Here is a 12,373-nt window from a genome sequence, read left to right as displayed (position 1 = left end):
CTGCATTTCTGCAAAAAGCATGAAAAAACGCATAGGTGTGGATGGAGCCTCATGGACTTTTTTAAATGCAAAACTTTTTTTGTTTTTTTTTCTTTTTTGGTTCAATAGACTTCAATGGAGAAGCTGCAGAATAGCATGTAGTGCGTTTTTATTGCGATTTTGCCACAATTTGCATTTTGCATTATTAAATCTCCCCGGAAACAAATTCCCTCCCCCCCAAAAAAAAAATCATAAAAAAACGCAAAATGCAAATTGCAGTAAAATTGCAGTAAAAAAAAGTGGAAAGCTCAGCAAAAAAAAATAACAGAGCTTTAGTAAATCAGCCCCGTTGTCAGCAAAGTGCAGCCCCCCAGGACAATACATAGCAGGTGTCATTGTCAGAGAAGATGACATCAGAGGCGGTTGTCTTGAAATTTAATAGCCAGAGGGTGTGCGGCATTTTTAAATCTGCCTAGTAACTAATTCCCTCCCCCCCCCCCAAAAAAAAAATAGCATAAAAAATGCAAATTGCGGTAAAATCGCAGTAAACAAAAAGGGGAAAGCACAGCAAAAAGTACTACAGAAATGCTCAAAAGCAACATGCATATGTGTGAGTGGACTTTAGTAAATCAGCCCCATTGTCAGCAAAGTGCAGCCCCCCAGGGCAATACATAGCAGGTGTCGTTGTCAGAGAAGATGACATCAGTGGCGGTTGTCCTGTTTATGTCAGAAATTTAATAGCCAGGAGGGTGTGCGGCTCCTCCACCAATGGCCGCGCTCCCTTGCATATGTCAGGTCAGAGTTCACTGTTGTTTTTAACGCTGCGGGCAAAGGGGGGTGGGGTGGGAGTGGAGACGTGAGCACATTATAAAGGTGTTTTTTTGCACTGGGTTTGTCACTCAGGTAAAAGTGCAATAGGATGTTCCCCCAGGCGGTCCCGAGAAAAGATAAATACGAGGACATTCCGCTGGGTACGAAAATATGGACTATGACAACAGCTGCAAAACAACAGCGCTTGTGTCAAATCAGCAATGCGTAAAAACATGTTTTTGAAAGATAATAATAGTATTGTGTGCATAGGACATTCCTAGGAGATGTTAGGGAGGAGTTGTCCAATTTCTCAGCACATTCTTCTTCTGTACTTGGCTTGATTCGGAGGTCTCTCCAATGCTGAATGTATTCAGTGAGGAGATTCCCAACAACGGCTCCGGAGAGAATTCATAGAAATCTTAAAGCTTCCATAAAATATCTCTATACTGAGGTCAGGGGCGTAACTACAGGGGTTGCAGGGGTTGCAATTGCAACCGGGCCCCATGCTTCAGGGGGCCTGTGCGGCTCCCCTGTACACCTGGATAGGACGGGCGGTGGGGGGGGGGGGGTGGCGGGGGCAGCATGTAGAGAAATCACTGTCCTCCTTTTTCTTCCTGAAGCTGCAGGAGGAAAATGGAGGAGTTTGGTTCCTCTGTATGCTGGGCCCCCCCCCCCCACTCCTCCTATCCAGTTCACTTGTGTTCTGCTGTCTCAGGGCCCCTGTGTGCTCCGCTAACCCCCACTGTGCTCCCTCCCCTCTCCTGCCGGCTGCTGCAGGGGATGTGTCACAATAGAGAACCAGGAAGGGGTCGGTGAATATGTAATTTACCAGCTCCTTCCTTTTCTGAATGGACAGAGTCGTAGTCAGTGACATTGTAAAAAAATAAAATAAAATCATAAAAAATAATACAATTAAAATACCAAAAAATAAAAACTACTGACACCAGTGGGTGAACTGCCAGTATCAGTGGGAAGAGCCACAGGCTTTAAGGGAAGGACCCCAGCGAGGGGTCCGGGGGGCTCTTCATCGTTTCTTGCACCGGGGCCCTGAAGGCTCTAGTTACGCCTCTGACTGAGGTACCCTAACACCAAGCCTTCCCCTAACAGGACACCCAACACATCACCTACCTGGACCGTTAAGATTTAGTCCTCTACCTGAATGTGAAACACTTAGCCCTCCCTTACCTGAACCCCTAAAACGTAACAATTCCCTAACTGAACCCCTAACACTTACCACCCCACCCCCCTACTGAACTCCTAACACTTATCCCTCCCCTTTTTGACCTCCCATCCCTTACAACATGGACGTCTAACACTTAGTCCTCCTCTACCTGGACCCCTAACTCCCCAAACTGAATTTCTAACACTTATAGCCCTTTCCTACCTGGACTTTTAACATGTAGTCCCCCCTTACCTTGACCCCAAGCACCTAGCTCTTCCCTACCTGGACCTCAAACACATAGCCTTCCCCTACCTAAGCACCAACACTTAATCTTCCTCTTCCTGGACATTTAACAGCTAGTCCTCCTTTACCTGAACTCCCAACACTTAGCCCTCCCCTTAATGAACACCTAACCATTATTCCACCGCTTCTGAAGCCCTAAGCTTAGCCTTCCCTGCCTGGACTTCTTACACCTACCCCTTCCATACCTGAACCCCTAACACTAAGACCTTCCCTAGTTGAGCCTCTAATACTTAGCCTCCCCCTGTCTGAACCCCTGGCCTTCCCCTACCTAAGTCTCAACACTTAGCCCTTCATTACCTGGACCCCTAACAATGAGACCTCCCTTACCTGGGCTCCTAATACTTAGCCTCCCCCTACCTGAACCCCTAGCACATAGTCTTCCCCATACCTGAGTCCCTAACACTTATCCTTCACCTACTTGAACACCTAACACTCAAAAGTGGAACTTCCGCTTTAAGTGGTCCTAACCCCCTGACATGCCACATTATGCATGTCATTTTTTCGGGGGGTGGAACTGGTACCTAGTTTTGACAGGTACCCTCTCCTACTTACGCTCGGGCTGCCTAGGTGGCTCGAGCGGAAGTTCTCCTCTCCCTCTCCCAGAAGATTGTCTGGTCAGTCACAACGCGCACCCAGCTCTGAAGCCGCAAGCTGTCACAGCCGGGTGCCCACAGTAGTGATGCCGGCGCCGCAGGGAGAAGAGGGAGAGAACTGAGGCTCCCCCCGGCCGCATTGCTCAACCGTAGGAAAGGTGAGGTGTATTTAGTAAAAGTCAGCATATACACTTTTTGTGTACCCTGAAACCCTAACACTTAGCCTGGACCCCTAACACCCAGCCTACCCATATCTGGACCCCTAACACCCAACTCACCCATACCTGGACCCCTAACACCCAACTCGCCCATACCTGGATCCCTAACACCCAACCCACCCATACCTGGACCTCTAACACCCAGCCCACCCATACCTGGACCCCTAACACCTGACCCACCCATACCTGGACCTCTAAAACCCAGCCCACCCATACCTGGACCCCTAACACCCAACCCACCCATACCTGGATCCCTAACACCCAGCCCACCCATACCTGGACCCCTAACACCCATCCCACCCATACCTGGACCCCTAACACCCAGCCTACCCATACCTGGACCCCTAACACCCAACTCGCCCATACCTGGATCCCTAACACCCAACCCACCCATACCTGGACCTCTTACACCCAGCCCACCCATACCTGGACCTCTTACACCCAGCCCACCCATACCTAGACCCCTAACACCCAACCTACCCATACCTGGACCCCTAACACCCAACCCACCCGTAGCTGGACCCCTAACACCCAACCCACCCATACCTGGACCTCTAACACCCAGCCCACCCATACCTGGACCCCTAACACCCAACCCACCCATACCTGGACCCCTAACACCTAAACCTTCTCAAAATGAACCCCTAACACTTAGCCCTCTCCTATCTTAACCCCTAACACTAAGCCTTCCAATACCTGAATCCCTAACACTTGGCCCTTCCCTAACTGAGCTAACACTTGTCTCTCCTTTAACTGAACCCTAACACCTAGCCCTTCTATATCTAAACTTCCAACACTTAGCCCCCTCCCCCATACCTGAACCCCTAACTTACTAACACTTATACCTCCCCTACCTCAACCTGTAACACTAACGCTGCAACAGTCAAAAAGGGGTAGGAGAAGAAAAGCAGCGCCACCTCAGTGTAGATTAAAATGTTATTTATTACATAAAAACAATGTAGTAGCTCACACAGAGGAAATATTTGATCAGCAAATGGTGATGGTTCATCTGCAACACTGCAGGGATGTTAGGGAAGTACACTGTGGAGGCCGTGGTCCTGGCTGTGCCGGTGGAGTCCGACACTTCCTGTGTTTCTGGCAGCGTTCAGTATACAGGCTTACATCCAATAGTGGCAGGGGGGTGCTTGCGTTCGGAGCATGCATGCTCCTTCCTCAGGCGATGCTCTGCAGGATCACATATACACTCACCGGCCACTTTATTAGGTACACCAATCTTGCTAGGATTTTGCCTTCAGAACTGCCTTCATTCTTGGTGACATAGATTCCTCAGAGATTTTGCTCCATAGTGACATGATAGCATCACGCAGTTTCTGCAGATTTGTCGGTTGCACATCCATGATGGGAATCTCCCGTTCCACCACATCCCAAAGGAGCTCTATTGGATGAGATGTGGTGAGTGTGGAGGCCATTGGAGGACAGTGACCTCATTGTCATTGTAAAGAAACCAGCGGTGAGATGATTGGAGCTTTGTGACATGGTGCATTATCCTGCTGGAAGGAGCCATCAGAAGATGGGGACACTGTAGTCATAAAGGGATGGACATGGTCAGCAACAATACTCAGGTAGGCTCTGGCGTTTAATCGATGCTCAGTTGGTACTAAGGGGCCCAAAGTGTGCCAAGATAATATCCCACCCTCACACTATTACACCTCCACCAGCCTGAACCGTTGATACAAGGCAGGATGGATCCATGCTTTCATGTTGTTTACACCAAATTCTGACCCTACCATCCAAATGTCGCAGCTGAAATCGAAACTCATCAGACCAGGCAATGTTTTTCCAACCTTCTTTTGTCCAATGTTGGTGATCCTGTGCGAATTTTAGCCTCAGTTTCCTGTTCTTAGCTGACAGGAGTGGCACCAGGTGAGGTCTTCTGCTGCTGTAGCCCATCTGCTTCACGTTTTGATGTGTTGTGCATTCAGAGATGGCATTCTGCATTCCTTGGTTGTAACGAGTGGTTACTGGAGTTACTGTTGCCTTTCTATCATCTCAAACCAGTCTACCTATTCTCCTCTGACCTCTGACATCAACAAGGCATTATCTTCCACACAACTGTCACTCACTGGATATTTTTTTCAACCGTTGCTGTAAACCAGGGATGCATCCTGGACGATGCCCCCAAATGTAGCACTGCCCCCGTAGGAACTGCTGGATATTCACTCTGTAGGTTCTCCCTGGTTACCAGCACCCCACCATAAGTAAAGGCAAGTCCTTGATTTTCCTTGGCTCACACTCCAATAATCAATCCAGGGGTATTTGGTTGTTTATTTTAGAATGGGGATAGGAGAAGGAAATAGTGGGATACTCCAACTTTAACTATTCAGTGTGATTGAGGACTCCTATCTTCTCTGCTTCTCTATAGGTGTTAAACATCCAGGCTGTTGATTCATCCTGCCACTTGGATGAATGTAGATTTGGTCTCTTATCCTCAAGATGACTTGGTGAACACTAGTTTTCTTCAGGACACTCTCCCTAGTATCCTCTCTCTTTCTTCCTCTGCTGACACCTGTCCACTGACTGTCCTACTAGCAGGGGTGGCCTCCCTCAGGTCAGGCCCCTTGACACGAGTCCCTGTACTCACGATACCGCAGTCCCAGGTTCTCCAGTGTCTCCCCTCTCAGTCAGCTTCCCTGGACCTCTGGGTTCAGCTCCTCTCAACTGCTCCTCTGGCCCTCAGGATGACCTCCTGCGACCGCATGCCACTTCTACAGAGGAGGAGGCAGCCGACCCCTCTCTCCCAACTCAGTTTTCCAGCCAAAGACCCAGCAGCACATGAGCTCCTGACTTTTATACAGTATCCCAGAATGCACCGAGGCGACCCACCCTCTGCCAATCATCAGGACTGTATCAAAAGCCTATGCACCCATTCGTCAGGTTTCCTCCCACTGCCCAACATGCCTCCCTATTGAAACACTCTAAAGACAGAATGAATCGCACCTACCTAGGATGGTGCTACACTGGGATACTGTATAAAAGCCAGGAGCACATGTGCCCGGGGTCTTTCGTTGCAGAGCGTAGTCCTGGAGGCAGGGGGTGGCTGCCTCCTCCTCTGTAGAGGTGACATGCAGCCTCAGGAGGTCGTCCTGAAGACTGGAGGAGTGGACAACAGGAGCTAAACCCAGAGGTCCAGGGAAGCTGACTTAGAGGGGAGACACTGGATACCCTGTGGCTGCAGTATCGTGAGTACAGGGACTTGTGCCAAGGGGCCTGACCTGAGGGAGGCCACCCCTGCTCATAGGATAGTCAGTGGACGGTTGTCAGCAGAAAGAGTATGCTAGGGAGAGTGTCCTGAAGATAAAATATTGTTCATTAAGGCCCCTTTCACACTTATGTAACCTAAAAGTTGCGTGATTTTGTTGCCGCAATTTTGACGCTATTTTGCAGCGATTTTGACTGGACTTGAAGCAATGCCTATGTCTTTGGACCTCAAAATGCATTAAAATCGTCCCAAAGTAGTGCAGGGACTACTTTGAAGTTGAAACACAAATACAAGGGCGCACTGGCCTAGTGCATTATCCTCTAAAAAAGGTTTATTAAATACAAGGTAAAAAAATACTCACAAACGAATTCTTGGTACAAGCATATCAAATAGGTATGTTGCCATCAGCATCAAGATCAAAGGGTGAAGCTGGAAAGGCTTACGCGTTTCGAGGCTTAGCCTCTTCCTCAGAGCCTTAGTAACATGTCTAAGCCTTTACTCTATATACTACTTTGAAGTCGTTGCGACTTGAAGTCGTTACCGCAATGAACGGTACTCATTGGAAGTCATGGAGTTCGACTTTTCATGCGACTTTGCAGTCCCAAATCGCAGGACAGGTTGCACAAGTGTGAAAGGGGCCTAAATCGTCTTGTGAGAGAGGATAAAGAAAGCAAAAGACTTGACCCCCATTCATCCAAAGTGGCAGGATGAATTAACCACTTGCCGTCTGCTCACATTGCTGCTATTCAGCCATGTGGCTCGTTATCGTCCAGCGACGTAGACCTACGTCGCTGGACTCCTCCCCTTGTAGGCGGCGCGTGGGCGCCGCCGGAGGCTCGCTCCTGCTGTATTCAGTCACAGCGGGAGTCGGGCCAGGGGAGGAGCAGCGGCGATCGCCGCTGCTCTTCCCCGATCGTCGGGGAATCGAGTGTGGAGATCCGCCCGATTGTGTAAACACAGCGGGCGGATCTCCTAAGTGACAGGCAGTGACAGATTGCAGGGTTCAGCATAGCTGAACCTGCGATCTGTCCCTGTGTCACTCAGTCACCTCCCCCCACACGTCAGTAAGCACCAGGCATACATTAACCCCTCCCTCTCCAATAAAATTAACCCCTTTCCTGCCAGTGTAATTTTTACAGTAACAGTGCATATTTATAGCACTGATTACTATAGTAATGTCACTGGTACCCCCAAAAGTGTCAAAAATGTCAGTCAAGGGTCCGATCTGTCCGCCGCAATGTCGCATTCCCGCAAAAAAAACGCAGATCGCCGCCATTACTCGTTAAAAAAAAAAACACCAAAAATTACAGAAATCTTTCCCTTAGTTAGTAAACACAATAACTTTTGCGCAAACCAATCAAAATACACTTATTGCGATTTTTTTTTACCAAACATATATAGCAGAAAACAAATTGGCCAAAAATTTTAAAAAATCTAGATTTTTACATTTTTTGGGGGGGAATTTCATATATAAATACGTGAAAAATATTGTTATTTTTTCAAAATTTACGCTCTTTTTTTGTTTATAGCGCAAAAAGTAAACGCACAGGTGATCAAATATCACCAAAAGAAAGCTCTGTTTGTGGGGAAAAAAGGACGTAAATTTCGTTTGGGTACAGCGTCGCACGACCGCGCAATTGTCAGTTAAAGTCGCACAGTGCCGAATCACAAAAAGTGGCCTGGACGTAAGACAGCAAAATCCTCCGGTGGTAAAGTGGTTAACAGCCTGACTGCTCCATAGCTACAAGTGGAATAATGAAGATAGAATTCCTCAGATATTGTAAATAGTTAAATTGGAGTATCCCACTATTCCCTTCTCTTATCCCCATTATATAATAAACAACAAAAAACCAACACCCCTGGACTGTTTATTGCAGTGAAGAGCCAAGAGGAATGTAGGAGCTGTATTTACTTATACCCCTGTGTTGGTAACCAGGGTAGCCCGCAGAGTCAGTATCCAGCAGTTCCTGCGGGGGGCAGTGCTACGTACATCTCCTTGTTTGTAGTGATGTGTCGATGTGACCGGGAGCACACACCACTCTCACAAGCGGTTTCTATATATATATACTGACATGTAAATAATCCGCCGTGACTGGCATACACATTCCATATCCTGTCCTGCATTTACCTCCTGATTCCTGATTAGATCAGCACAGATCGCTTTTCAGGAGGGAAAATATCCCAGGCAGCTTCCAGTGAGCATTATTTTTTCCCATTTTATGGCTGCTCTTCAATAAACATGAACAGTAAGCAACAAGCATATAGAATATAAATTAGGGATTGACCGATTATTGGCAAAGCCGATATATCGGGGGCCGATATGCACTTTCCCCGATATATCTGTGAGGAGGGTGGGCTTATTGGATCAACACAGTGTTAATTTCGTCGACTAAAACCTACTAAAACGTTTTCGTCGACTAAATTAACACAATTTTAGTCGACTAAAATACGACTAAAACAAAACCAATTCAGATGACTAAAATACAACTAAAACTAAAATGGCATTTTAGTCTTAAGACTAAAATACGACTAAAACTAAAATGGCATTTTAGTCAAAAGACTATAACTAAAACTAAATCGAACTTTGCTGCCAAAATTAACACTGGTGCATGCTCAAAGCTTAATACCATAAATAATAACATATTAGATTTTTCACTCCAGGACCAGCAGTAGTATATAATGAGTTTGGAAATTGTCGAGAAATGCTTAAATAATGCATTACAAATTACAATTAAACTACACCCATTCGATTATAGATGACTAAAATGAGTTTTAGTCGACTAAAATGTAGGACGTTTTAGTCGACTAACATGTACTGGAGTTTTAGTCGACTAAATACGACTAAAACTAAAACACTTGCAGAAGACTAAAATGGGACTAAAACTAAAATGCCATTTTAGTCCTAAGACTAAAACTAATTTGAAATTTGCTGCCAAAATTTACACTGGATCAACACAGGGACCTGTGTTCAGGGCTTTTTTTCAGGGGGAACGCGGGGGAACGCAGTTCCGGCACCTCCAGGACTGACTGTATGTAATGGCAAAGGGTGCTGGGTGTGCTGCAGGGTCTATTGATGCTCGCTGCTGGGGGATCTATTCTAACTGGGAGGGATATATTTTTGCAGGGGGGGTCTGTTGTTGCTGAGGAGGTCTATTGTTGCTGGTGGGGGGATCTATTGTTGCTGAGGTGGGTCTTATTTTGCTGGGGGGGGGGTCAGTTGTTGCTGGGAGAGATCTACTGTTGAGGGAGGGGCCTATTGATGCTGGCTGTAGGGAAATCTGTTGTTGCTGCTGGGAGTCTATTGTTGCTGAGGGGGAAATTTTGTTGCGGGTGGTCCATTGTTGTTAGAGGTATATATATTGTTGCTGGCTGCAGGGGATCTATTTTACTGCTTTTCTTGTTATCATTCCAAAATTCCATACAAATTACTTAACACTACAAAATTATACTTGGTTCTGTATTGTCTAAAAGGGAATTATTGGGAGGTGGGTAAGGGATGTAATCAAGGAACGGTGCTCGGAGGTGGGTAGGCGGCGGAAAAAAGGGGTACCTCTGAAAGAGAGAGAGTTCCTGCACCTATTCTCTGAGAAAAAAAGCCCTGCCTGTGTTCCTAAATAGAAGGAACACAGGAGCCCTGTGATAACTGACAGAACAGCGGTCTGCCATGTTTTTACGGAGAGTGATCGCGGGTGCCTGCCTGCAATCGTGGCCGCCGGCCCTACAGATCAGCTTCCCCTCTTGAGAATTGCCACACCCATACGTCGCTCTTCGGGAGCAAGCATTGGGGCGCGTGCGCGCCCCAATGCTTGCTCCCGAAGAGCGACGTATGGGTACTGCGATTCACGCAGCCAAGCCAGCCTGCCACAGTATATCTGCGGCGGCCGGTCGGCAAGCGCTTAAGATGTTGTGATCAAGCCCTTATCTGATTTTGTGTGGTATATACTCAGTTCCAGTTTGCACTTAAGCTAGTGTCCTCTAGTTCTTGAGTGCAACACTCAGCTATAATACCTGGTTTCTGGTTCCAGAGTGGAGGACGCTGTATCTTGGTGGAAGCACCCAAGCAGGGTGCCAAGCATTCCGTCACCAGAGGGTATGATCTTTGGAGCACTTTTTACGCATCTGGTTACTATTGGAATTATCAGCACTTTGAGAGGAAACTGTTTTGCACTTTATCAGTGAATATTTAGAATCACTTCATGTGAAGCACTTTCATATTCTTAGGGCAATAAGAAATGCCAGCACTTTTGGAAGTAATATATTTGTACTTTTACTGTATTATTTGAGTTTAAATCAGTATTTTTTTGGTAGTTAATTGCTTAGAACCCCCAAACATTAATTTGTTTTTTTAGCAGAGACCCTAGGGAATAAAATGGCGATCGTTGCAACTTTTTAAGTCACACGGTATTTGCGCAGCAGTTTATCAAACATTTTTTTTTTAATAAATAGAGTTTCAGGCTGGGTTCACACTGATGCGAATTAGATGCTGGGTTTTCCCGCATCCAATCTGCATGACAAGAGAATGTGACCGGCTCTCAATGGAGCTGGTTCACACAGCTCCGGGGCGGCCCGCGGTCTGCAGTGGAAAAGGGTCCTGTGCGTCTTCTGGTCAGTTTCAGGTGTGAATTCAGCCAAAAAATGCGGAACTGATTCGCACCTATATTCGCTATCATAAATTCCCTAGTCCCTTTCTCTGCAGCCTCAGCTGCACTGGACAGTGAATAAACAGAAAGAGATTTGTACAGAGGTTCCTGTTCACATAATTGAACATGCTTCAATTATGAATGAACACAGTGAGTGATCAGTACCAATCAGTCATTATATTTATTCGAGAAAGGAAGGGGCCCAAAAATATGACATATTTACCAGCCCCAGCCCACTCTCCATCCTAAACATCCCCTGTGTGCCTGCAGCAGGTGGCAGGAGGTAAAGGGGGAAAGCCAACAGCGATGTGGATAGGGAGCACACAGGGGGGGCCCAGGGGAGAGGATGGTGCACAGGGCGGCTGATCAGCATTTCAAGGGGGGGGGGTGGCATTTACTATAACCCAGACAGAAAGGGGGAGAGGATGGTGCACAGGGCGGGTGATCAGCATTTCAGGGGGGGGGGGGGGTGGCATTTACTCTAACCCAGACAGAAAGGGGGAGAGGATGGTGCACAGGGGGAATGATCAGCATTCCCGGGGGGGGTTGGTGGCATTTACTATAACCCAGACAGAGTGGGAGAGAGGATGATGGTGCACAAGAAGGGTGATCAGCATTCCTGGGGGGGGGTTGGTCAGGGGGTCCCCTGTATGGCTCTCTCTGCAGCAACTGAAAGCCAGTGAGACAGAGAGAATAAGAAGAAGCCTATCCTCCTTGCCCACATCTGATTCCCTCTGTTGCCCAGGCCCCAAATAGGAGGACAATCCATCGGTGGACCTGGTTTACACTGTGCCATGCATGCCCAGCTCAGTGTACGTAACCTGCAGGAATCTGTGCCAGGACAAAGTAACTCTAGATCTCAAGATGGCCCAAGACTCTGAACCAAGAAGAAGACCAGGTAAAGATGAAGGCACCAGGCTGGCCCTAGATGTACGAGGTGTGCTGACCCCACTGGCACTTTTTTCCATATGGTGTGGTCATGTACAGTACTCAAGCCCTTCTGGGAATCAGTTATACGAACCCTTAGTCATTTATGTGATCTCCCATTACGTACTGAACCAATATTCATTTTGTTGGGCCATATGGAGGATGCAGAGGCATATCGCTATGCTAAGCTTTTTCTCACCTATGCCCTGTTCTATGCATGGAGGGAGATTCTCCTTTGTTGGAAATCTCCTGCACCCCCGACTGTAGCTATGTGGCAGAAGACCATCAACTCAGTTCTCCCTCTTTACAAAATTACATATGTACCCAGTTTCCCAGTCATTTTGCTGGTTATGGGTCCGCCAGGGTTACCGCTAACAACAACAGTACATTTAAAGCGGAGTTCCGGCCTCTGAAAAGTTTTGTTAGAAAAAAATATCCCCGGGACAGTCAGGGCTAATACATTCCACAATGGATAGCCTCTGTACTGTCCCGGGTCGTACTTACCTTTTAGAAGAAATACT

The sequence above is a fragment of the Pelophylax lessonae genome, assembly GCF_965119305.1.
Source record: "Pelophylax lessonae genome assembly, chromosome: 12".
NCBI lineage: Eukaryota > Metazoa > Chordata > Amphibia > Anura > Ranidae > Pelophylax > Pelophylax lessonae.
Note: the sequence above shows the minus strand (reverse complement) of the source record.